At 42.0% G+C, this 27,179-nt stretch overlaps 1 protein-coding gene and 1 long non-coding RNA gene across 6 annotated transcripts in view; one reads left to right on the top strand and one right to left on the bottom strand.

Moving 5' to 3' along the window:
- The first annotated feature begins 921 nt into the window (after positions 1 to 921).
- Positions 922 to 27,179, top strand: part of GRAP2 (GRB2 related adaptor protein 2) — a 39,963-nt gene continuing 13,705 nt past the window's right edge. The window contains exons 1-2 of one of the 5 annotated variants that reach the window (XM_048927300.1): positions 7,761 to 8,391; positions 9,216 to 9,281. The gene's annotated coding sequence lies outside the window, so the exon portion shown is untranslated. Of the gene's footprint in view, positions 1,070 to 7,760; positions 8,392 to 9,215; positions 9,282 to 22,175; positions 22,262 to 25,702; positions 26,634 to 27,179 lie in introns of those variants that run through there. The other 4 variants (XM_048927282.1, XM_048927271.1, XM_048927292.1 and 1 more) reach the window with 4 other exon arrangements.
- Positions 4,760 to 6,938, bottom strand: LOC125684826 (uncharacterized). The gene is made up of 3 exons (XR_007373334.1): positions 6,499 to 6,938; positions 6,323 to 6,395; positions 4,760 to 6,193 (listed from the first exon to the last, which is right to left on the bottom strand). It is a non-coding gene; the product is annotated as an uncharacterized LOC125684826 (long non-coding RNA).

Raw genomic sequence — 27,179 nt, 5'->3', positions numbered from 1 at the left:
AATTAAACACAGCCACTCAGTTAATATAATCATGGAGGCTGCTGAAATCCTGAATGCTTTCTTAAATTGTCTCTCTTGTGCCTACACTGCTTGAGGTGACCCCTGTGTGTGCTTGTGTTTTTCTACAGAGATACAACACATCTTCTCACATGTCATAGAATCATAGAATAATGTGAGACAGAAGAGGCCCTTAAAGGCCGTCTAGCCCAACTCCCCTGCAATGAACACGGACACCTGCAGCTCAGTCAGGGTGCTCAGTGCCCCTCCATCCTGATTTTGGGTGTCTCCAGGGATGGAGCATCCACCACTATTCTGAGCAGCCTGTGCCAGTGCCTCACAGCCCTTACTGTGAAAAATTTTTTCTCATATCCGATCTAAAACTCCCCTCTTTCAGTTTGAAACCATCGTCACTTCTCCTATTGTAACAGACCCTGCTAAACTGTGAGCACACTGTATATGTGCAACCATGGACTCTGTCACATCAGAAGACATGCACAGCAGGAGATGTGCCCCTGAAGTTCAAACGCAAATGTATGACCACCAGTCACCCCATGTTAGAAAAGAAGGCATCTTTCAGGACATGCTTGACAGCTTGCTTCTGCAGACCACTACTTGCATATAACAGACTGGTATTTTCCAGACAGATGCATCAAATACCCGAATGTTGAGCAAGTTATGGGATGCCCCAGTGCTTGAAATGCAGCTGGAGCAGAGAACAGCTGTAGCACTCTGAGAAACTGTTCTCAAGCGCCTGTCACCGTGAGAGTAGAAGAATAAAACCACACAAAACTGAGCCCCACACCCATCTCTGTAAGCAGCCGAGCCTGTGAGTTCCTGCGTGGTTTGTGGTTTACACGCTGCTGGCTTGATTGGCTGTGCTTGGCAAGGGAAAAGCAAAGATGCCATGGTGAAACCCTTTAGTCCCAAATGGCTCCATGGGCTTTCAGCCAATGCTGAGCATTGGTGCTGAAGGCAGGAGGCAAGTTGGTTACTGCGTTATGAAACTCCCCATCGCTTTATCTCAACACAGATTCTGAAACAGCAGAGTGCAACCACCAGCCCTACAAAGGTACAGACCTACTCTGCTTTTTTTTCTCTGAAGTTTTAAGAGTAGTATTGGTTAAATAAGCGTGATATTTTCTGTTTGTAGAATTTAACAAGGAAAGTCTTAGCTGCAAGGCTCGGGATTTAGTAAATTTTCAGTCGTGCCACCACTGCATCAAGTTGTTCTGCTTGTCTGTGGGGGATCAGGAATGTGCTCAGAAGCAGGGTAGTTTTGGGAAGAAAATAATGGGGAGTTTTTTCTTCTCTTTTTTTTTTCTCAGCCAGAAGCACAATGTAAAGAGATATCCAGATTTCCCAGAAACGTTAAGGTTCCCCTGAGACAGATCAGGCTATTGTGTCTCCAAGACATCCAGTGTGATCACACTGACTGGGGCAAGATGCCTAGGAAAAAAAAAAAAAGAAAAGCTTCTGGCAGCTGTAGATCTGGCATCACCAACCCTCTATTTGATGGCTCCTGGGAAACGTGCTGGTGTCTCTGGGGGCAAGGCCTGAATGTGATTTCTCCTTAATTGCTTTGTAACGTTCTTATAAAGCTTTTCGGTACATTGTAAGTGCAATACACAGCATTGGTACCAGACATTTCTTTAGGATAGAGCACTATGCAGCTCCATGGCAAGGATGCCTACCTGTGCTACCTGGTGTAGGGAACCTGCTTTGGCAGGGGGGTTGGACTCGATGATCTCTGGAGGTCCCTTCCAACCCCTACAATTCTGTGATTCTGTGATTCTGTGATTCTGTGACTGTGTGTGCTTCACAAATGTTTTTGTTCAAGGAGAAAGTTCACGTTGCTTGACTTGCCTTGCAGATAACTTAGGATTAAAAGGACGTCAGTCTCCAAGACATTATTTAGTACTGCCTGTTTGTACAAAATTTTCTTAGAAAAGATAATAATCTCTTCATCAGCAGTAGGAAAAGCTGTCACATATTTGTCTGGAGAAGAAAGGTTTTGTATTGATCAAGTTTCTAGTAAATGGGCATGGCAGGAAGAAGAGTTGGGTTTTGGGTTGAGAATCCTTGAAAAGCTGTCCACTGGTTCTGATTTAGTGTAGAAGAGACTAGCCAATTCAGCCACCAGCAAGAGTCCTCCACTTGGAAGGAGAGAGGGTTCCATTCTTCAGTTTTTGCTCACGGGTCTCTGAATCTGACATAAACCCATGCTATCATGTGATGGTGAAATGAGTGGAAACGTGCAGAAAAGACATATGGAGAAAAAGTATGCCATGGAGGCATTTTCTCTTACTTTTCTATCTCGTGATATTTACTTCTGTTTTATTTATTTATTTTTTTAAATCCAAATTCAATGATCCCTTAGATAAGAGTTTAAATGCAAAAAAAGCCCTATACATTGTTCCCATATGTGTGTAGGAAGCAGAGTAACATGGAGAGGGGTAGATAGGCAATGCAAAATGTACCCACATAATTTGGCTTAGTTCTGCTGTCTGGATTTTGAAGTTAGCTTCACCTCTACCATTGCTCTCCACACAGATCTTCCAAAATTGTTAAGAGTGTGGCACCTTCCAGGGCTGAACAAAAATTGGCTTATTCACAAGACAGAAGTTTTTACAACCCCTAGAGTACTCAGCTGTCAGTCTTGATCTCTTGTGTGTTCTTACATTGGCTTGCAGAAGGCATAGAGTGTCTGGATGTCTGTCTGGTTTTTGTAAGCTATAGCTATTACTCTAGTAAAAGACATCATTTCTCTCTCCAAACCTTGTCTTTCTTTATCTAGTCAAACTATTTCTTTTTTTTTTTTTTTTTTCCCCACTCTCCTTACCTTCCACTCTTGGAACCGTATGCCAATGCCCTCCATTTTTGCTGATTGAAGAGCAACAGCAGTGAGAAGTAATAACCCTCTGTACAATGTTACACTTTGCCTTCCCCATCAATTTCCAGCTTGACAGCAGCTCTCTGTGGCCACCAGCAATATCTGAAAGTTTGGCAGGCAAGAGGTTGCTGTTAAGCCACAGGTCTGGAACCACTGCTGTAGGCAGTCTCTTCTGGTTTGTTTTTATTGCCTGACATAATGAAAATGTTCTTTACTCCCTTCGTTATGCTTCTTCCCTTAACAGTAAAATACTTGAAATTCTCCTCTTAGTGGAGCTGTTAGTTATATGCCATAAAATATTCTCACTGCCAAGTTTAGTCTCTGATATAAGTAGTCAGAAGGGCCCAACCACTGTGGCTGAGAAAATGCCATATGTTTCACCATGAAGTACTTCTATCAACACTTGCTACCCCTTTGTGTTTGGGGCTCATTTCAGTTCCTTTGGTTTTTACAATATAATAAGGCCTTGTCATCCTCTACCTTTTTCTCTCTCTCCTGAGTCTGGTTTTTGTTTAAGAGGAATGTAACCGTACTGTCCTCTTGCAGGTCCTCAAAATGCTATACTGAATATGATGGCTGTCACGCACTTGACTTAAGGCTTAGGGCTGGCTGCAAGCCATATTCCCGTCAGCACGAACAGCATCCATAAATTCTATGATATATTTCAAAAAACTTTATTTTGCAGCTCCCTCAAGGGACAATTTCTAGTGCTTGCAGCTCGGTTTTCCACCATTCTTCATATTTTGCGGCAGCAGAAAATGAAGTATGTTACCAACAAGGGTTTTATGGCAGTAACTTTGCTTTTCCTCTATAAACTTTTTGTCTTAATGACTTCACAAATTGTTGGCTATTGAAGGGAATTTTGTCTGTTTGCACTTAAGGTGAGTCAGTGTGAGCACTCTCAATTTATAGTTATAATAATGCATATATACATATAAATATGCGTAAATAAATGCAGTGTCACTGTGAGGACAGAAGCCCTTAAAGCCGTACTGGCGCAATTAATTTCTCAATGTGAAAAAATGAACAGGTCTTACCAGAATCAAGCTTGATGGCTTTCAGTGCCCCAACACATTTAAATATCTCCAGTACAGCTACCCTGCATTTCACAGGTCTCTCCAATAGTATGGAGAGTTGATGGGACTTGCCTGGAGATGCACATCAAATCTTTAGCTGAGATGGGTTTGGAAACTAAATTCTTGATCTTGTTTCTTACTCTCTAGACAAAGCTGCCTTATTGCTGCATGTTGTAGTGTTGACTACATTTTAAATATGTCTTCAAATAAGCAGTTTTTAGAAGAGAGTGGAAAAAGAAAACCTGCCCAAATATGAAAAAATTTGGTATGGTATGAGCTAGATACCATCACCTTCATGTTTTGAGGTGGAGACAAATTCCCTGTGATAGAACATTCAATGCTTCACTCATATGCTTTTGAAGTCTGGCCACTATTGAGCCACAGATATTGGTCTTCTCCAAATGGGTCATCTGGATGAGAGGAAGGGCATCTTTTCTTTTTCTGGCTTTAGCTCTGAATGCTGTCTCTGAAGCCAAGTTGTTGTAAATACTGTCACTAGAAGAATTCCAGACAGGTGAGAATGAAAAATGTGATCTTGAAAAGGACTGAGCTCTGCCTTGCAGACTTATATTTTTTTAAATTTTTCTGCTGATTAGAGAACCATACCAAGGTACCATTTAAATAACATCTAAGCAGGGGAGAGGAACCTTTGAGGAATAAGGTTGCTAGAAATGGCCACATTATGCTGGCATTGAGTTCACAGGTCAGTACTGCAAAATATTATGAGAGAAAGAAAATGACTGGAATGCCTAAATGAACAGTATGCACTGATACATGATTAAATCCTTTTTTCCCCCTCTTTTGGAGTTCCAAGATCCATCTTTCCTCCCTTTCCCTGAGCCTATAACCTTTTTACATGCAGCTTTATCTTTTCAGAGCAGCGTGCGGTTATAATTACATGCCATTCTTTTCCCTGAGGCACTGTATGCCTCGCGTTCTCTATACTTCTCTTTTTAGTTCCCCAATTCTTTTTTTATTGTCTCATCACGACAAATTCACCAGTAACCCTTAGAGTAAAATCTTCAACCCTCAGAGCTCTGACATCTCTTCTTTTTAAATTTTATTTTTAAAAAATCCAGCTACGTAAGTAGCAACATTGTGTTTCCAGGTCACAGCTCTTTCAAGTTCCAGCTGAGTTCTGGCATGGAAACACACTCCTTAACCTTGCAGTTGATGCAGGGATTATCTTAAGATGTAGACAAACTTCTAAAACTGTCTCAGTGCATGAATGTGCCCCAATAATTGCTTTTCATGCACCTAAGGGTAAGATACTGGAGACATTCTATCTAACTGTTTGTACATGGGATTGGCTGTATTGGACCAGACATCTATCACATGCCATACACTGCCCAAACAATGGTCAAAACCTAATGATTCAGAGAAAGATGACCCAACCCACTGTTGGGTCTCTACACGTGGATGGAACAAATACTTTCTGAGAGGGTTATTAGTTTACAGTTTGAAGTTTTAAGTTGTATGTTCGTTATGCAAGCATACAAACAGTGCCTTTGTAGAACCTGAATGTGTTTGGCTTCTCCTTTTTTTTCATTATCCTAATGGTGTAGAAAGTCTCTGAGATAAATCCATCAAACTAAACAAAAATTCTGCTGATTTTCTCTGTTCTGATGTTCTCTGTAAAGAAGTGGATCTAGTCGTAAAATATTTTCCTGATCTGAACAGAAGGAGAATCTTAATTTATTGAAGTCATTAAATTCTTTGAGATTCTTAGTAGAAAGAGGATGAATAGAATTGCAATATTACATTTCTGAAGATTATATAGGCATTATCACAATCATTGTATTACCTTCAGCAGGGGCTGCGTACAACAGCTGCATCCTTTTCCTACTGATTTGACAAAGCATATATTGCTATCTCCTGTATCCCAAGTAATTACATCTGTACTACATGCCTAATTGTTTAATGCTGTCTTCTCCTTTTACTGCAATGATCTCATGCAATAATCAAAGCCTCTGAACGTTTGTGATGTCAGGTTAGCCTTAAATGATGTTAAGCATAACATTTTTTCTCTCCCACGACAACGCAACAAGGCAGTTCTCAGTGGGACTGATCCGTCTGCACACAGTTAGGAGATTCATCACTCAGAGCAGCACCTGCTTCCCTCTGTTCACAGAAGAACTGCAGCGAATTGTCCCTCCTGGTGGGAAGTGAAAGGGCCGTTCTAGCTGGGGGCTTCTCAGGTATCTTCAGATGTTCCTCATAGCATCCTCTGAAGGAAAAAATTTAACATGGGTTGTTTTTTAAGAGGGAATTTTTGATAAGAAGTATGATAGAGGTAAAAAAAAGAAAAAAAAGGAAAAAAAAGAAAGAAAGAAAAGGCCACCAATCTTGGAAAAACCTTCAGATGTTGTCAATGCAGATCCTTGCAATCTCTGAATATGATGAAGGTCTGGATTAATCCACTACCAAGGCTGCAGAAACAAATAAACAAAAGGTCAAACCCAAAGCATCAATTTTCTTAATGGATCCATATTTTAAACTAATTTTACTTTGTAAATCAGTTAATAAACGTACTTGTAAATTCTCAGGAAATTCACTGTGTGCTCTTATAGTTGTGCTGTAAGTCTTCGTGAAAACCGTGCCTCTTCTACATTAAAAAAAAACAATAGCAAATGCCATTGGATTGTTATTTTGAATGTAAAACTCAGCTCAGCTGTAAGTGCACAGACATGACAAGTACCTCGATAGGCTATACTAATTATTTTTATTTTGGTTTTATTTTGATTTTTCAATACTCTTCTGATTTGCTTCCCTTTGCTGCTGAGGTCACTGTGGGAAACAGAGTGGAAGCAACCACAGGATGATTTCTGTGAAGATCAACCATTTGTTAATAACTGCAGCTCCAGAATGGGTTTAAAAATACTTTCTTCAGTCTCCATAGACTCAGCTTCTTAAGCACCCTGAGCTCTGTTATTAATTAGCTCTTTTACAACAAGTTTTTTTGCTAACTTTCAGACACTTTTGACACCAGATCCACCTCACTGGGATAGAACATTTATGTAATAGAGCTTACATCTCTAATGCAAAAAAAAAAAAAAAAAATAGGGAAATTCCTTGCTAATCAAGTGGTTTTCTCCAGATCTGATCCTCAGTGTGGAATTTCAGGAATGAGAAAACAAAAGGGATCTTATGGCAGGGTGGCTGCTTATGGTCACTAGAATACACCTGCTGGGAATGAACCTCTAACAGTTACATTAAGGTAATAATTCTAGGGAATTAAATGTAATAGCTGTCCTCATTAAAAATTAATAAATAGATAAAAATCAGTTCTTTCAGTGAAGGTGAAGTCGTAAAAGTCATAGCAGAAGAAAACTCAGCTTTTACCAAGCTCTCAGTCTGAAGTGAAAGGTCAATGAAGAGTAAGAGGTAGAGGGGAGGAAAGGTGAAAGAGGTTTTTTGAAAGAGGTGTTCCCTCGCTGTCTTATCAGAGTAGTGGTTTGGGTACAGCTCTTTGCATGACCCCTGGAACTCCGGAATAAGAGTTCTTTTTTTTTTTCTTGTTTTCTTTATATCTCTTTGGTAGTACCATAAAGTTCCCCATGCACGCTTTTGCCTGTATTGTTACTAAATCATTCTAGTAAATAATCAGGGGATGATTTTGAGTGGTATGTTTTTCTTCCCCACAGTCAGCTAAAGGGTTTTACCATTCTTTGTATGCAACAGCTTACAGAGGCACTGGGAACACCAGCACACCTGTAGCTACTCTTTCGAGTCTTTCAAGCACCTGGTGATTTCATCTGGTAATTAAGGAAGATTTTGAAGGAAACCCACTGCACTTCAGGAGATGGTGTTATTGATTCAGTGGAGCCCTTTTCTCTGAGTCAATACTGAATGATATGCCCTCGTATGTTTCTTGCACGAGACCTCCAACCACAGCTTGATTACTTGTGGTCATCAATTATCCTGAGGTTAATTGCATAAGCCTGAAGGTGTTTGCCTTGATAGCCCAGGCAGATTTTAGTTTGCCTGCTGCACATCAGACACCTTGATTTTAATTGGGCAGTTGTTTCTCCTGCTCCTAACCTGCTGTGTGCTGTTGAAAAGCACTGGAGGATGAATTTCATTGTTAGATAAAGGGATAGGTAAAGAAGCAGAGAACGTGGCTGCCAAACCGGAGGTACCCTCCAAGGTAAAGCTGGGGTCAAAGGACACAGCTGACATGGTTTAATATCCAGGCTTACTAACTCAACTACCAGAAGCATTCAGGGAAGTGTGATTCTCCGTAAGGCTGCAGTAAGAAAAGAGATGTTAATAGAGTTGCTTAATTAAGCTGCTGGATAGTTCTCACAAGAGAAGCCAAAGGAGCGGCTGTAATCCTTTAAAACCTACCAAGGAGAAACAGCAACAGTGTGCGGCTGCTACATTCTGCCCAGCACCACTGCATCTCTCTTTAATGGAACCAATCAGGTAACAGAAATACAAAATGAGCCTGTATTTAATTCCTCAGTTGTAAAATGCAGTGGGAATCTCTTGGGGGTGGTGGTGGTGAACAGCAGTTATTTTCTTATGGAATTACTACTGTTTGAAATGATGTCTGATCAGAATGGTTAGCTTTGCTTTTCTGCAAAGTGTTCAGCTTTTGAGAAAAATATACTTTTGAAATGTTGTTGTTCTGTTCAGTTTAAATGAGCCTGGCATAGCATTTCCTAAGCGGAAGGGCTGAGCACCTACTTCTTTCCTTGACCAACTGCAGAGATAAGCAAAGTCCAATCAGTTTCAGACCAGGAGACAATATGCCAAAACTTAGCTACTGCTTTTGGAATATTTGGAGATTCATTTTTCTTTATGAAGAAAAGATAACCACTGTTTTAATTTTTGACAAGCTGCAGGCTAGAAAGCAAAGCTCATTTTCAGGACTAAAGTGACAGCATACTGTAATCAAATACGGGCAAGATATGGAGTAGTAATGAAACTGATACTTATAGTTTCTTAAATCTGATAGCAGGTGAAACAAATATGAGAAGAAACTGGTACAGAACAGAAAATGGAAATGCAGTGAAGAGAGGGCTTGTTTTTTCATGCAGAAGTGCAGTGTTGCAAGTGTTTTCAATGGTATTAAATTTGGATAAAATTCACCCTGTTCATCAAGTAAGCAATCATGCTAATTGTTTTTCTGAGGTGTTAAATCCTGTAGAAGTTCGTGCTTACATCTCATGATGAGTGATTCTCGTCACTGGTAGTTTCCCAGTGCAGAGCCCTTTCTACACTCATATGGTTCCTATACTTTGCAGCTCTTGAAGCTGTATTCTGCAGACTTTCAAAGGTATGGTGAAGAGGAGCACATTCCTTAAGCTAAGGTACATAACGCAGATACTCTTTTAGTGTCTTGCCTGGCAATTTTAACCAAGTTGTTTTATTTTCTGTCCTGAAATTTCCTTATTTCCTTTTATCTTTTTTTCATAATTCTATCTACAAACAATGTTTTTGTTTTTTTAATTATACAGTGAGGATATAAACCATACAAAATTCAGGAAATGATTGTAAAGATAGCTACACTTTACTGCGTGTTTTGACAATACGCAACTGTGTAACTGGAGCCCAGCACTGAAATCAATATCACTTTTTTAATTATTTTTTTTCCCCCACAATCTTTTAAGGTGACTTATAGTTAAAGGAGAACTCAAAACATTTAATGAAGATGTTGTACCTAAATGATTTTCAGTACACCTTTGATCTACGCGGGTACCTGATTTATATTATTGCTTCCATAAGACTGGTATTCTGCTAGAGTAGTCACTGTAGAAATGTTGAATTGTACCCTGATCATATGGGATTCCAAAGTTAGCACTGCCATGAGCAGTGAAGCATGGGCTTGATGTGGATGATCTCCACAGATCCATTTTAACCCAGCTGTTCATAGAATGGCTTGGATTGGAAGGGACCTCAAGGATCATCAAGCTCCAACCCCTCTGCTGCATGCAGGGTCGCCAACCTCCGTATCTAATACTAAACCATATAGACATAGAGACTACACTAAATATTCCTTTAGAGCTTGAGATAATGGAAAGCCACTTGGAAACTGGGATCAAATGGGGAAGTTGCACTTGGGCAGTGTGCAGCGCGTACGTGCTAAAAATTGGTCAAGACAAATACTGTTGTATGATGCTAACCCATTGGTTTTTGTGAACTTGCCCCATGTGGAAGAATGCCATTTGTGAAAGCAAACTACTGCTGCTCCCAGTAGTTTGCATTACAAATAGGGAAAACAATCCAAAGGTTAAAAAAGAAGAGATGTAATATAGAAACACAAAGAGCAACGCAAAAGACTGGCAATATCATATCAATTCCCTCATTTGTTTTCAGTGAGGTAATTCTCATGACAACACTGCCATCAGCACAGTGTATTCAGGAGGATAATCGTAGAAACAACTGTGCATGGTGCTTTATTGTATTATGGAGGAAATAATACTTTGTTCTCTCCTCATAAACCATAGTGTAATGTTGAAAAGCTGGCTTCTTAAAATGTGTGCACAACCAGTTCTCAGCTTGAGAGCAAGGACAAGGTGAAACAGTTACGCTCTCTCATTTACGTGTGCTGGTGCAACCAGAGTTGGGCCTCAGGTGCATGAGAACTGGTTTGTAGCTGTTGTGGATCATGCTATGCTTCTGTCCTGATACCTGTGAGTTCCTTTGTGTGGAGCCTCTCTTTAATTCATTGCCACTCCCAATAGCTTTTGGATTTTTATGTACCTCAATAAGTGTTCTTTGGACTGGACTCACTAATAGAAATTGGATTGCCGGCTCATTCCATTTTCTCTTCTCTACAAAAGCCAATACAAGCATAGTACATAGGTTGGAACTGCAGTCATATGCCTTCAATTGTCACCCAAAGAAATAGGAAAATACATTTTTGTAAACTTTTTGAATCATAATTGCATTTGCTTCTTTATTTAATAGGACAGAATCTGCATAGATTTTGCCCAATGTTCAGGTTTTCAGATAAATAAATGTGAGACTTAGTACGAATACAAATATGAATACAAATGTCATGTATGTACATTTTTGCTTCCATTAAGGCAATTTTACTTGGAGATTTAAGTGCTGCCATTCAGTGGTTTGCATGCAAACTGTGGCTTTGAGCAAGAATGACTGAATCTGTGAGGCAGCATCCAGCCTACAGTCACTTACCAAGGTTAATTGAGTGCAGTATCAATAACTTACAGAATAGATGTGCAGGGGAGGGGTGGCCTGAAATGTGTTTAGTAGTTACTAAATTTTAACAATTTAAAGGTTAAAATAACTTGGACTTAAAGAAAAAGGAAATAATAATGCAGATTTTGGTAAAATGCCCTTTACCTATGTGACATGCTGCAAGCCTTGTTTTAAGGCAGACACGTTGTTAGCTCTGTGCAAAACCAAATCTCACTGTTTTTTAGCTTGAGGTGAGAGTGCTTTCCTTGCCCCACCTTTTACCTTCTTCAGCATTAGCTATTGTGTAGGCCTGCTTTTATGTCCACAGCCAGATTTTCCATCTTCAGTCTCCTTGCGAGTTGCCCTTTGAGCAGCCTCATGAAGTATCTTTTATGCTCACCTCCCTCACCTTCAGAAAATATCTTCTGTGCAGTATTTTGTCAGGATCTTCATCTCCATAATGATTGCTTTTTCTTCTTCTAAAATTAGAGCTAAGAAAATATTTGTCCAGAGTTTCAAATCTGAGGGCTTGAACTGAGGTGCCAAAGACTCACAGGTGTGCATGCTTTAAAAATGGCTTTGCACCTAATGTTGCTAAATACACATGTATCTGACTTCAGTGGGAGCTGTAAGCAGTCAGAAGCTGCAAATGTCTGCTTTTATCTAGAATTGGAGCCAGAAGTGAAGGAGCTTCATGTGAGGTCTGATTGCGTTTACGAGGTTGCTATGTAGTCTTTCCATGAAAATCTTTAAATGATTTGAACGCTATTGCTGATGTTTGAGAAATGCCAGAAATGCTTCAATTCAGCTTGAGCTGATACTTGCTCCTGGTCGCAGAGGTGCACATGCAGCACATGCCTACCCTCCGAGTGTATGTGGGCCAATGCATTCACAGCTGCTCAGATTTGTATTTGCTCAGGAAAACACAACATACGCATCACCTGAAATACGCTTGTGGGACCTCTGCTCCTCCATTCAGGCATACTGCAAATGAACATCTTTCATTTATAATCAGGTCCCTGGAGACACAAACGCTCAAACATACTCCTGCTTGGATGTGCTCAGGCTTGCATGCAGTGCCTGCTCACGTCCAAGTGTAGCAAAGGCAGCTCGCAGCCTGCTGCCTTCACCCCAACGTGCATATAATCCCATTTGCTCACACACAGAGAGCCATTAAGGTTGGAGAAGACCTCTAAGGTCACCCAGTCCAACCTCTAGCCTATCCCCATGCCTACTGACCATGTCCTTCAGTGCCACATCCACACAGTCCTCAAACACCTTCTACCCTTTTCTTGAACACCTCAATACATTCTTGAACACATGCAGTCCGCTGCATAGCAAATAATTTAAATCTTTCTTCCCATTCTGCTCGAAATGCAAATGCGGATAGCACATCAAGATTAGAAGTAAATGTAGCGGAATGACTTCAGTCAACCTCAAATGTCGGATGACTCATTCACACCCTTTGCGCAGTGTTCCCTGTTCGCCACATGCGATCTACTGAGCAGGCTGGCAGCTGTGTGGTTCCCTACTGCAGAGCAGCATTGATCACTCGTTCGCTGGAGGAGTGGGGCTGCAACTGCTTCACACAGTGTGCAAGGGCTGTGCAGTGAGTCCCCATCGGCCTCAGTGCTGTGAAAGCTCCCAGGCTGAAAGAATGGGAAACATAGAATGTCAGCCCTATAGGAGCTATCAACCTATAGGAACGTGGTGTTTAATGAAGCCTTGGTCTGCACATTAATTCCGTATGAGATATTGCTACATCAGGATAAGGCTTGGGTATTTTTGTTCCAGATGATGAGAACCTATTCCGATTTGGTAGAACTTACATTTGGATTAACAAACAAGTTACTTCTACTTGAGAGTAAAAGTGTCTAACACACTAAGTCATTCACAAACTGCGGCTGCGCTTTAATTTCAAAGGTATCATAATCCAAGTGAACAAAAAAATGCATAGACAAGCGTGAAATATGTTCTGCATTTCTCCCTAAAATGATACGATTTCTGTGCAGAGATAAACCCCAGGAGTAGTAACAAGCTGGCATTCACATTTACCTTATAATCAGAAGAAAAATTGGATTGACTGTTGGAGTTGCATCTTTAAATGTACAAATTATTGTAATTGATTGCTTTTAAAACCCTTTCAAAAGCATTCCCAAGCGCAGATGCACCCAGGCTGACTTTAATTTATAGACAGGCTGTTTTGTAGCACTTAGGCCTTGTAAAAGAGGTGCTGTGTTTAAATGGAAGTTGAGCCATGAAGATCCATTAAGCAGAAAAAAAAAACCCAGCTAATGCAGCGCTGAGACTCAGAATGTAAATATGCAGTAGTGATGTTATGCAATGAGCATACCATGGGAGTATTAATTGGACCACATGGCTGATACCTCTCAAAGCATTTCAATTTCTCCATCCTTACTTAAATGTGAAACTTTTAATAGAAAGTTTATCAGCAAATTTTCCTCAGAACAAATGTGGCTATGAACTGAAATTATGTGTAGCGTGGCCGAGATAAGTGGGCTCTTGGAACCCAATGATCAGATTTCCAGTGTTTGTTTTTAGATTATCATAGATAACATGTTATTGAGTTGAACATACATTTCCTTTTTTTTTTTTTTTTTTTTTTTTTTTTTAAGCACAAGAAGAGAAGTATGTATTAAAAAGAAGTGAAATTTTCTATAGAAAACAACTTGCACAGTCATGTTCAATTTTGTACAAATGTAGATCTATGGTTAAAAGGACAAAGTGATGCTACTTTTTTGTACTGATTTAACTTTCATGCCAAAACACTATTGGCACATAATGTAATTTTAGTAGCAGTGTTGCAAATTCTGCACAATTGCCTGTGCTGCCAGTAGGAATCTTACACACACACATCCACACACGCGCACACACACTAATCACCTCACTGATCTCACTCTTCTTCCATCCCATTTTATGCAAAATTCCATCAGTTGGCATGAGCAGAAAAACATACAGCGGCTGATTGGAAATGTAGTTCTATTTTTTATTATTATTGCTAGATTTTCATACTATCTTGTTCTCATATCCCACTCAAATGGGATATCAAACACAATATAAGAATAAAAACTTTTTTTTTTTTTTATTTTTACCAGATTGGATTAATGTCTCAATGCCATGAAATCTCTTTGTGTGCTATGCTCAAGAAGAAGGACCTGATGGCCTTCTGTTGTGTCCTTCATCACTTATACATGCAGAGCAGAGTTTGTTGTTTGTTGTGGAAATGATCCAGAGACACAGGGTGAACTTACTCCTATCTTGGCATTTACAGACCTTTTTTCTGCATTTCCATTTCATGTTGTGAAATATTTGATCCAAAGGGGTATACATCAGTGTGCACTCACATGCAAGAATATCAGCAGAGATGAGCTTTTAGCTGAAGTACAGGAGCCAGACTTACAGAGCAGTAATTGGATGCTGCCATGTATTTTGGAAATCTCTCTCTGACTGTCAAAGCTGGAGCTAATTAATCTTAAGTATCCTTTACCCATATTTAGATATCCAAATGCAAGGAAAGCACCTCTGAATATCTGAGTTGAAGTGTAGGTGGTTTTACTATCTGTGGGGGTTGGTTGGTTTTAAACTATACTCATTGTGGCAGATTCTTGATTTTGTTCTGACTCTTTTGCTCTGGGAGTATCTTATGGAAAGTCCTTCCTGATAGGAAATGTGTCTGAAATGCAGTGTCTCTCCTCATCCTGGTCTGATATGATCTATTTGAGCAAACTCACTGTTGGCATGCACTGCTTTGCAGACCTCTGACACCAACAGCAGTAAGACGGTGTGAGCACTGAGAAGAAGCAGTCTGTAGCCAACTTGTAGCTGCTGACAGCCAGTGCGAATCAGAGCAGCTTTGATGGTACTTATAATTACTCCAAAGACCAGTTTTCTGATGAGTAGTCCCAGAATTTCACAGGGCCCAACCATGGTCTGATGCCCTCTTGATTCCTCTCTCTTGCATTCTTTTAATAAGAATAGATATTCATGGAAGGTGAAGATTGAAGTGGGATACACAAAAGCAGATGTCCATACATATATATGGCCTGCAGAACAAATTCAGAAGTGTGTTTGCTTGCACTTGTGATCTGTATGCATTCATCCTGGGGGATATTAGTTGACAGCCAGCTAAACATGAGCCAGTAGTGTGGCCAAGAAGGCCAATGGCATCCTGGCTTGTATCAGAAATAGTGCAGCCAGCAGGAGCAGGAAGGTGATTGGATGTAGTGAGGCTGCACCTCGAATGCTGTGTTCAGCTGGGGACCCTCACTACAGGAAAGACATGGAGGCCCTGGAGTGTGTCCAGAGAAGGGCAGCAGAGCTGTGAGGGATCTGGAGCACAAATCTGATGGTGAGCAGCTGAGGGAACTGGGGTTGTTCTGGAGAACAGGAGCTCAGGGGAGACCTCATTGCTCTCTACAGCAACCTAAAATGTGGTTCTGGCAAGCTGGGGGCTGGCCTCTGCTCCCAGGTGACAGTAATAGGGCAAGAGGGAATGGCTTCAAGTTGCACCGGGGGAGGCTTAGGTTAGATACTAAGAAAATTTTCTTTTCAGAAGGAGTGGTGCTGCAGTGGCACAGGCTGCCCAGGGAGGTGGTGCAGTCACCATCCCTGGAGGTGTTCCAGAACCGTGTGGATGTGGCACTGAGGGACGTGGGCATGGTGGGGATGGGCTGATGACTGGACTGGATGATCTTTGAGGTCTTTTCCAGCCTTAACAACTCTACGTCATCCTGCAGTTCACCTCCAATATTAGTGTAAAGGCACTAAACACACCACATAAAACTACTGATACATTGATATATAGTTGTCTTAAATTGTGCGAGTCCGCAAAGTGCAAGCTCTACCCGTACCCAAAAGCAGATCCCTCACATGTGTATGTGCACAGCAGGAGCGCGATTGTTATTCTGATAACCACCCTTCTGCAGTAAAGTACGTATCAGCCAGTACCAACGCTTACCCAGAAAAGATGAGAAAAATTGAGAGGCAGTTAGCTAGATAAGGTATGAGGAGGTTTTAAAAAAAATAGCATAGAAGGAAGTGACTACATTTTTCATACTTCAGGTGTTTGTCTGGAAGACTTGAGGAGCTGCTCAACAATTGTGCCAAAAGAGTCCGTTCGAAGCAGTTTCCCATCAGGTGGCATTCCTCAAGTATCTGCTCTTTAGGAGCAGGCAGGGAGAATTCATTCTGTGGGAAGCAGTTAATGGGGCTGCATTACCTACCCCTTATCACTCTGTCTGATAGAGAGACAGCGGGTTCACTTTGGCAGCTTCAGAGCCCTGATCAGTTCAGATTAGGGGCACATTGTCTGTCTGGCTTAATCAAGCGTGTTTAGGTATATTTATCATGATTAAAGGGTGTAGCACAGGGAGGGGGGAGAAATAAATAGTGAATGTACTGTTCTCTAGCTTCAAATGGAGGCTTAGCAAAAATCCCACTGAGTCACTAGGTGCTCATCAAAGGGAGAATTTAAATCCTGGGAAGGAATGTTTTGTTGAGCGCTCCAATGCTGGGTTCAAATCACCAAAGAAGAGTTATTTCTTTCTGTCTTTTTCTCTCCTTTCTTTCTTCCTCTTTCTGCTTGCATGCAGCAAAGAAGCAAATCAGCAGCTCATGCGGCTTGTGTTGATTTTGCTTGATACACATGCAGCCCCTGCTTAGCTTACCTGTAGCTGGAATTCTAATGTGATAACAAAATTAACTTGTCAAAAAGACCTAGGTGCCTGGCTCCCCTAGTTTTGTCAGATTTATATTTCAGGGAAGCACAGGAAACAGCTCCAATAGCCTGTAGGGCTTTGCTAAATGTTACTGTTCAGAAAGCAAGATGGTAAGTTGTAGTCTGGAAAGAGGCTCCTTCTATCAGTAGCAGTGCTTCTCTCTGTCTTCACTTGACAGTTGTTTGGATTTGAACACGTAAAAAGAACAGTTCCATGTATTATAAATTTGGACAAGCCAAATGTGCTGCCGGTGTAATTGGGTACAGTTTGTAGATGATGATGGAAACCAGCTGCTTGACTCAAGATGAAGCTGAAAGAGGTGGTGTTGGCTCCCAAGAGAGCACTAAGGAGAAAGCTTTCTTAAATGTCTTGATGCTGAGGATGATTAGAGAACAAGTCCTGACAGGGAAGAGCTCCAGAGCAGAGCTCAGGCTGCATGGTGCACGAGTTCTGGCCCTGGACTGCTGGCCTTCTATAGCTCTTAGCTGAGATCAGTGTAGCAGGCTTAGGAAACATGTTGTTGTGAAGAGTGTATTTCTGCTCATCTTTTCCTATGGTCTCCAAACTTCTTTGGGCTTGCAGATTTATCCATATTTCCCAGTGAAGGTGCAAACTGACATGAGGTGAACAGAGGCTTCCTTGATATCTTCATTGGCCTGATGTGTAGAAACTTAGTGGGCATGGCAGCTATGAGTCACTAGCTGGACTAGATGATCTCAGTGGTCTTTTCCAACCTTTATGATTCTATTTTAAGGTAGATCATGGCCTCCAGGTTGAAAACCTCTGAGGCAGAACACTGCACAGCACAGTGGGCACGCTGTGTCCTCAAAGCAGGTGTCAGCACAGCAGCTGTAAGGCAGTTGCCTCTGCCTCAACCCTTGCACAGCTAGCAGTTAAAAGAAATCTATGGAAATCCAGGAGAATTGTTTGACAGTAAAGAAAAGAGGTCAGAACTTCCATTTCTCTATCGTAATCTGCTGCTTTCTCCTCTGCTAATCCAGTCACTTCTGCGAAGGTTCAGTGCTTGAGATGTTGTAATTGCTGTCAAGATGATGATCTGAGGTGTCATGAGCATGGTTCAGTGTAATCACTCTACAAATACAGAAGGTGGAGAACCTATCTGATTCTGCAAAAAGCTACTGGTGAGACTCAAAGAATTCAGTAATCGGGAGGTACGGGCTGGGGAAAACAGAAGATAAAGTGAGCGCATTTGGAGGGATTTTGAAGAAAATATTTAATCTCATCAAGTTTGACAGTGCTCGTTTAGAACATAAAAGTAGCAGATCATAGCAATATATTCCCAACAAAAAAAATCTCTCAGAAGTGCAGAGATGCTCATCCTCCAGAATGGTAGGAGGTATCTTTGGGGATGAATTAACAGGATGATAGGAAGGCTTGCTTGAATCTGCTAGCAAAACAGCACCGCTGTTCAGGATGAAAGCCGCATCTCTCTGCAATGAGTGGTGCTATGTTAATGGTACCAGGCAGTTAAGGTTGTACACTCTCCCAGCATGTGTAGAACAGAGAGAGCTGTCTGAAACTCCTGTGATGTGAACAAACCAGTGCAGTTTGAGCAACAAGGTTTCAAGAAAATCTTTATTAACAGGAGAGAAAGCAAACTGGGACGGAGCGCTGCCCAGATCAGTTTGTGGAGCTCTGCAGAAAAGCTTTTATAGCCCTGCCACTCCTGTGCACTCAGTCCTGGAAAAAATAACTGCCCGCTAATGACCTGTCACTGCGGACAGCCGGAGCAGCTGTTTGCAGAAAGCAAAGCGGTGAGAGAGCATGGATTGTTGTGTGAAGAGCACATCTGAGTGTGGGACAAGAATAGATGGGAGATCGGGTAAGAACAGACAGCTTCCATTCATAACATTCAGCTTTATGTGGATTTACAGCCCTGATGCTCCTGAATCCACAGATGCTGAGTTATTACTTAAAACAAAATATAGCAATTGAAATTTCCCTTGTTTCCACAGTCCAACTTCAGTTTCCCTTGCTGGTAATGATACTTTCTAGAGGAAAACTGATTAGGATGGAGAAATAGTGTACTTTGAGGACAAATAAAACACAGTCACTTCATCTTTCTTCTATTATCAACACGAACAATTTGGAATGGGCAAAATGTTTGACTCATACCTTTTTGTTGGAATAATTTCCTTCTCTCTTTTATCTTCCAATTGTTTGTTGTTGTTTCTGTTTTTCTGGCAGTCCCCATCCTTTCCAGATAGAAATTAAAGTGAATAAAATGCCTTGGAAAAAGTTTTTTTTTTCTTGAAATCTCCAGCTCAAAATGAAATGGCTAAAATTTTTGTAAGAGTTTATTCATGGGCAGGTTTCAGGCATGTTTGCAGACACGATTGAGTCATTTGCTTAAGGATAAATACAGGTGTAAGTTTATTGGAAACTTTTTAAAATCACAGAATCAGTAAGGTTGGAGAAGACCTCTAAGATCACCCAGTCCAGTTGTCAGCCCATCCCCACCATGCCCTCTGACTGTGTCCCTCAGTGCCACATCCACACTGGAACACCTCCAAGGACGGTGATCCCACCACCTCCCTGGGCAGCCTGTGCCACTAACATCCAACCTGATTCTCTGCTGGTGTAATTTGAGGCCATTCCTTCTCATCCTACTTCTGTTACCTGGGAGCAGAGGCTGATCCCCACCTCACCACATCTTTTCAGGTTACTGCAGAGAGTAATAAGGTCTCCCATGAGCATCCTCTTCTTCAGTCTATCAGTCTATCTATAGGTTTGGGAAACCTTAGTTCACCTGTCCCATCTCTCTGATGGTAGAAGATGTTTCTGAGGATGATGTAAGCAGTCTGCAGCAAATGGTTGCAGAATAACCTGTGTGCTTGGATAGGACTTTATTCAGTTGCCTAAGAGAGCTTGGCTAAAACATGGAAACATGGAGTCTACAACCTTTTCTGTGGCATTTATTACCATTCATTGTGCCTGGGATATCTGGGTGCTTCTTTGCAGTTTTTGACACATCTGTGCTGCTTGGTGAAGAGTTGTTGTAACAGTGAGAAGGGAGGAAAAAAAGAAAGAAAAGAGAGTTAGCTCTTACCCTGTCTTATTCCCTATCCTTTCTCATTGCTGAGGGCTTGCTGCTATTCAGTCTTTCATTTGTTGTAAGGAAAACCATGTCTTGTAGGGTTTGACTTGAAATATGTTCATTATTTTCACGTAACCATTCTGGACGCCTTGCAGGAAGGCAGGCAGTGCATGCTGGCAGTGCCAGGCAGCAGGCATGAGTGACAGCTCACAGCAGCTCTCTTTCTGGGGGGCCCGTTAGATCACATCACGGTAAAAACAGAGGAAATAGGTCGTTATAATGTGCAATGTAATGAAATCTGTCAGGCCCTTCATGGAGCATGAAAATAAATACAGCTTAAATCCAAGAGGACTGTAGGGATTGGTGTCCCACCCGACGTGTACAGAAACTTTAATTTCTGGTGTGTACAGTGATAGCCACACTTTTCGGCACGTGATGAGAGCTAGCTGCTAAACAGTTCTCATGGTGCCTCACTTTCCTCACCTGTATACTTCCTTCAGCAAAATATACTGGGGATTATCTTCTTCAGAGGATATCACTATCAGCTCTTCCAGGAATGTTATTCCCTACCAAAGGGCGGAGGGACAGCCTCATCTGTTGCTGGACTGATTGCCTTAGGCCAGCCCAACATGGTGATTGGTCATCCTTAGTGACTTTCTCTATTTCTACCTACTACTGCCTCTGTTGTTGAGGTGAAGAGTAGAAAACTGCCAAATTTGAGTTACAAATATTCATACAGGTGCCCCATGGATTTAGACATAATGTTGTTTTGTTCTCTGTTCCTTTGCTGACATTTCCAAACCCACCTTTCTGAGTTTTACTCAGCTAACGCTTTGACAGAATTATCTACAGGAACTTAAAGGTATCTTTCCTGAGTAGCAGTTGCTAACTTTAAGTTTCTCAATGTCTTCACTGTAGTGAAGGCAGTTTATTCCCATGTCCATTACTTTCCAGCCATGAGCGCAGAGATTCATCTTCCATTTTAGCAGTATTTTGAAAGCCATCTGCAAGTCTTTGTGATTGGGTTTAATTTGTATTACCATGAATTTTTTTTTGTCTCGTCAGTAAGCTTTGTCACTTCATTTTTTTCCATAGCATTTATGAATATGTTGAACTGTTAATTCATTCCCTATTATTTATTCAGCTGTTAATCCTCTGTAGGATCTTTCCTCTTCTTGGAGAGCTTAGGAGGGAGGCTTTTAAAGACTCTTCAGTAAGAGACTTCATCAAAAAGGGTTTAGAAATGAATGTATGTTACATCAAATGATCACCTGCACCCACATGCTCTCCTTCACAGAACTGTATCAGATTTGTACAGTAGTACTTCCTTCTGCAAAACCTACAAGGTGCAACCGCTATGTCATTTCTCTCTTCCCGGTAATTTTTTCCTTCATTATGGTTTCTGTGTATTAATTTCAGGCATGCAGAAGTTAGACCTCCTGCTCTTTGCATCCCCTCAAAGCACTTTTAAAATGGTTGACGTTGTGTTTGCTGCTTTTTGCCCTAATATGGAGACTGAGTTAAGTCCTACATTATATGCCACAGCTTAATTGCTCAACCTTTACTATGTCATGCTCCGTTTAATTTTCAATCAAGATTTCTAAAATATTGAATTATTGGATTTACTCCTGTTCATTTACTGATTTGTCCTAAAATCACTTCTTCTACTTTCCCTGGCTTTTCTCCACAAAGAAAACCCCAATGTGGGAAACAGCTTACATCCCTTTGGAAGACACGCGGATGCTGAGAATTCACTTAGCTTTTATGCTTCATCCTTATCTTCTTTGAGCACTCTTTTTACATCTCAATCATCTGTCAGCCTTACAGACACTCTGGCAGGCTTCCTGCTTCTGTTGTCTTTGAAAATAATTTTATTACATGTTTTTATGTCTTCAGCTACTTGTTCCTCAAGATATGCTTTTCAACGGACTTATTATGGTTTCTCATTTAACTCGCCAGATCTGTGCTCTTTTCTGTTTTCTATATTTGGGTAGAACTCACACTTTTTGAGGGATCATACCCTCCATTATTTGGCTGTTAAACAAGGATGGGCTGAGGCAGCAGCAGCAAACTGACAGCGCCATTAAAAGCATGTATCGTACTGAGTATCTCCAAATTTAGAGATTGAAAATGGCCTGTGATGGACTATTTCAGTGCCTCCACCTCTGTCCTCCATGTCAATTCCTGACCGTCCTTGTCCAAGCACGTGGACCCATTACCACTGTGGCACTGTCACTGCAGGGAGGAGCCTGTATGGGCTGAGCTCTCCTTTCCTTCCTTTCCCCTAGACAGCAATACACCTCCTGCTTTCTAGAAAAGTGCCAGAGGAGAGGAGAGCTACTGAAAAAAGGTATGGGGCAAGCGTGGCTCAGAGACCTGGGGGGGCAAGCTGTGTGGAAAAAGCTCTACAGAGGGAGGTGGGATCTTGGAGGGAGATGTAAAGGACTGCAGGGCAGGGGAAAAGGACGGGATCGCTGTCATCTTGTTGGGCGGCTTCCACACCAGAGCAGTGCTTGTGCGGGACAAATCCCTGCATTGCGGTCACATCCAACCAGCTGAGAGCTGCAGGAGGAGGTGGGGCAGAATGCTTTCCCCAGCCCAGTTCCTCAGCACCAGCAAAGATTCATGATGTTATGCGCTCACAACATTGTTCAGAGTTGTGGTATTCTTCGGTGCTGCCTGTTCATGGCGTCTCATGGTGCTGCCCTGCTCTGCTCTGCGTGCTTGGAGCAGCACAAGAGGCCCCGGTCTTCCCAGGGTGATCAAGAGCTGTCCTCACTTGGGTTACTGACTGCTGTTGGTCGTAGAGCCCTAAAAGTGTTTCCCTTCTCTGGATCCTATTATTTGGAGGTTCATTTTGTCAGAGCATTGTACAAGGGCTCAATCCGGAGCCCTGCATTCCTTTGGATGGCAGTGCAGCCAAGACTGAAACATACAATGCTGAGTGCATTAGTAGCTTGTTCTCCCTTATAAATTTTACCTTCTTATCACTGACAGTCAGTGGAGCTGCGCCGTTAACTCAGTAGCAAGAGGTTTGTGTTTTTGGAACGAAATATTCCCATGCCACTTGTATGTGGCTTAGCTGGTGACAACAAAGCCTTTATCTATCACAGCTCTTCTAGATAACGGGTCCCTCCGCCATTGTTTCTGCTGAAATGTCATCAGGAGTTTCTGTACAGATGTTCAGGGTTGAATCCCGTCCCTGGTTGCTCATCAGTCTGATAGGTTGTTCTTGCAGAGAGGAACAAAGATGCAGCAGCTCGCGCTGTGTCTGTCAGCACGACACCTTGCTGGATGGAGCTGCCTGCTGGAGATATGCGTGCTGCAGACAGGGAGATCAGGATTCTGTTCATAGGGCTGCTTTAAGCAGCCACTTTGTAGGCCGCTGTGCTTTCTTCTGTGATGTTAATATGTGAGATTGAGTAGGGGTGAACCTGAGCCATCCCAGAGTGATAAACTTCATAGGAGGTAACCTTCCCTGGCATTGTTATTACTGAATTTTGATTCAACTTGGTGTAGTGGAACAATGTTAAACTCTTTGGGATGCTGCTGTCAGATTACGCTGCTTGCTGACATGATTTAGGTCTCAGCTCTTTTGATCAACAGAGAGAGGCTGATGTTCTTGCTCAGGGAATGGCATTCTGCCAAACTGAAAGACCTGCCTCATGCTCTCAAAGCTGGGCTGCTTTTCTCTTCTCTCTCGATGAACCTTCTGCAGTGTCAGTCCCACAGAACGGCAGTAGCCCTGTGCCCCTTGGATCTGCCTCATTGCAGTGGGGAACCACAGAGAAAATTCACCTCCATGCAGAGAGCCAGCACAAAATGGAGGTAGTCAGCCTATACTTGGAACTGACAAATCCTCCTTTAAACGTCGCAGAGGCTTCATGCTAAACCCTGCACAAAGGTGATTTTTTTTTTCCCCTTAGAATATTATGCACAGTCTAAAATTGTCTTTGGTTACTTGAAAGCTTAAAGGAGTTGCACCAGGCAGTTAAAAGCAGAATCTGACTGCCTGCAAACTGCAGAGCTGTCCTTTGGGATAAAAGGCTCTTGAGAAATGGAGTTCTGACAATTGCCCCCAAAAATCCCATCTCGGTGTGTCATGGGGTGGTGCTCAAAGTCACACACATGCAGAGAGGGATGTTTTCACATCCCCTTTGGAGGGCAGTTTTCACAAGGGCCCAGCACTGACCCGCACATCCTCGAGTTACAGATGGAGGGAGGAATGGGATCAGAAAAACAGAGCTGGTTTGAAGTTCAGGTGATGAAAAGGGGTAGGCTGCCGTTCAAAGACAGGATTATGGGCTAGTGCTGCTTTAGTAGTTGGTGGGGGAAGAGCTTAAGGCCACAGCATTGCTGATTTATCAACACAGCCAACACTGTGCATGGTATTTGAGTCGCTTCTAAATCCAGCCGCTGGCAATGAAAAGCACATTTAATCCATGTGTTAGATTGTTTGAAGAGGTATCTGTCTCCTGGTCTCTCCCCATGGTTGTGATTGCTGAAATTGAAAATGAGGTGAGAGAGGAGATTTTAACCGTTTCACAAACACTTCCCCTCTCGAGAGGGTCACGTCTCCAGTGGCATCTTTAGCACCTGGGAGACTGTGAAATGAAAGGCTCTTCCCCTTCCTGCTCCCTGCGGAGAGAAGCCCTGCTGCCTATCCTGTGATTGAGGAGCAAAAATCAAAGACGGGATTTGTATTTATACAGTTTATTGTTTTGAACTGGTTTGGGGTTGGGGTTTTTTCCATTTGTTCTCTTTGATTTCTTTTTTTGTGTGTTTTGTTGTTGTTTTTTCTTTTTTTTTTTTCTTTGAGATGGGATTAATGTTCTGCATTAGGAGTTCCAGGATTCATTTCCACTATCGGCTCTGATCCCCACCACAATAAGATAAAATACAGGAATACATCCCTTACTAAAGTAATTTTCCTTGGTCTTTTTTCTCTGGTTCTCTACCGTGAAAGGGTATTATTGTTTATCTAGTTCTCCCAATGGTTAATTCCTCTCTTATTTGATACCCTTACTCTCTATCAGCAAGCATGGCTGTGGGAAGATACAAATAGGAGTGCAAAGAATGTCAGTGCAAGAACAGAGGGCAGTCTTCAGATCAAGTCTGAGTTGTACTCACAGAGCTGCACTTGGAATAAAAGACGGACAATTAGACAGCAAGCTTAAGCTATATTTGCAGCTCTGACACACACAGAGCAAATGAGTTAGAATTAAAGAGCATCAGTAAGTGGATGGAGAGAAAACTCAGTGAAAAGGGCTAGAAGCTGCTCGAGAATGAGAATAAGGTATATTGGTAAAACATAGTCTGTTACAGGTAGGTATTGATGTATTGGGCAAAACCTCGGGGCTCTGGGTTGGAATAGCAGGCGTGTGGCAAGTCACAAGGGCTATGTGTCATGCTACCCGTGAGTCCCAGCACATAACAAGTCCCACTGCTGTAGGACAAGTTGATGGATGCTCAACAGGCAGAGCTGCCTGTGGACTGCTGATCAATCTGCCCTGGTGCTGCATAGCTCACCTCAGTCCTATGAATACCAATTCAACTACAATATGCAGCATGAAACGAGAGTGTGAACAGAATCCAAGAGAAAGCAAGTGAAGATCTTCCTTGTAGTTAGAAATGAGATGTAGGACGGGTTTTTTGCTGGCAAGGCAGACATTGCTCAGGTGAAGAGCTGCTCCCAGTTGCTCCCTGGGACCAAACCTTGGTGTTGTTCCATTGCCACCTACCAACAGCTCAGTCAGCAGCAGTGGCACTGACAATTCAGTGACCTCGAAGACTTGTGGCTGGTCCCCAATTGGACTGACTGTCCTGACCAAATCTCCCATTGTTGTTTTTCCTCTGAAATTGTCATTCCAGAATGATGTTTTTCCTTTTGAATCCTTGAACTATTTACTGTTGGTGCCATCTCCATGGCTCTATCTGCAGTTTTTGCCCTTCCAATCTTTCTAAGTATTTTCTCCTAGATCTTATTAAGTAGTTTGAGTCAGTTACACAGTTGTGCCTGGATTACTGGTACACAGGCAGTTAAATCCCTGGATTGTGTGTCAAAGGCAAGCTTACAGCAGGGGTTACAGTAGCCCATTAATTTAAAAGTGACAGAATTTTGGAGCTCACTCATCACATTGTTTTGGGGGGATCTCATCTCAGTTGTAACAGGACACTCAAAAAATAGTTCCCTAACTTGAGTTGTTGGTACTGGTTCTTTTTTGGGTTTTCTGGTTAAAAATATTTTGGATCAGGCAAGTTGGCACTTCTCTAGTCTTACAGTCTGGGAGATTCTGTGGGAAGTGAAGCTAGGTGAAGCCTTTGACTTCAGGATCATAGTTTCCAGATGAACCTAGTTTAGTAACCACTGAAGTTACTTCTGTACTGGAGCTGTGTGATGGTCTTCACAAGCTGGGCTGTTGGAACATCTCACAGCAGTGCCTTTGCTTAATGTGGCACTGCCTCACTCTTTGTCTTGACACTGGCAGCCTCGCTGCTGGGCTGCAGGGAGCACGAGCCAGCCATGGGAAACGAGTAACTCCCTTGATCATAGAAGTGGTCCTGCTGGGGTACATCTGAGTTGCATGTGCAGGAAGTGGTGAAGAAGCGAAGTTCATGTTGTGACTTCCCGTGCCACATGTGCTCTGCTGATGAAAAGCAGGCTTTGGTTTGCAGGCTGTCTGGTACGTTTCAGGCTCCTGAGTTATGAACACAGAGGAAGGGTAAGTGCGTGCCTTAAATTTGTCAGTGCTACAGTTTCACACTCCGCCAGCTTCAAAACAGGGATGACAATCTTTCTGCAAACAGTTTTTCCTAGCTATATGCTGTGGTTACCCATGCAAAGCCATCACAGAAGAAAGTCTCTTTCAACCTTCAGAATTGTGGCCCCTGTCCAAGAAAAAAAAATATTTATTGCAAGCTCTTCTTTTTGTCCACAATTTGCCTCCCTCTTGAGATAAAGAGTAAGTGATTGCAGAGGGCAACTACATTATTCTATTGCATGACAGAATCATTTGATTAACAGAACTGCTTCAGGTCCTTGGTCTACACAGAAGAAGGTTTTTTCCTGCTACCAGCTTCTTTGGGGATGTGTGCAAACTTTTCCATGAAATTGCTGCAGAGAAAAAGATTTGTTGGAATGAGCTGATACACTGGATTTTTTTAATTTCTTGAGAGACTTACAGCTTCTTGGCCATGCTATCTCTTCTGCCTGCTAATGTCCTTCAGTATCTAGTAACTAACGTCAACTAATGGTAGGTGCACGCTCA

Source organism: Lagopus muta, chromosome 1 (genome assembly GCF_023343835.1).
Source record: "Lagopus muta isolate bLagMut1 chromosome 1, bLagMut1 primary, whole genome shotgun sequence".
Classification (NCBI taxonomy): domain Eukaryota; kingdom Metazoa; phylum Chordata; class Aves; order Galliformes; family Phasianidae; genus Lagopus; species Lagopus muta.
Note: the sequence above shows the minus strand (reverse complement) of the source record. Positions and strands in the feature narration are given on the sequence as shown.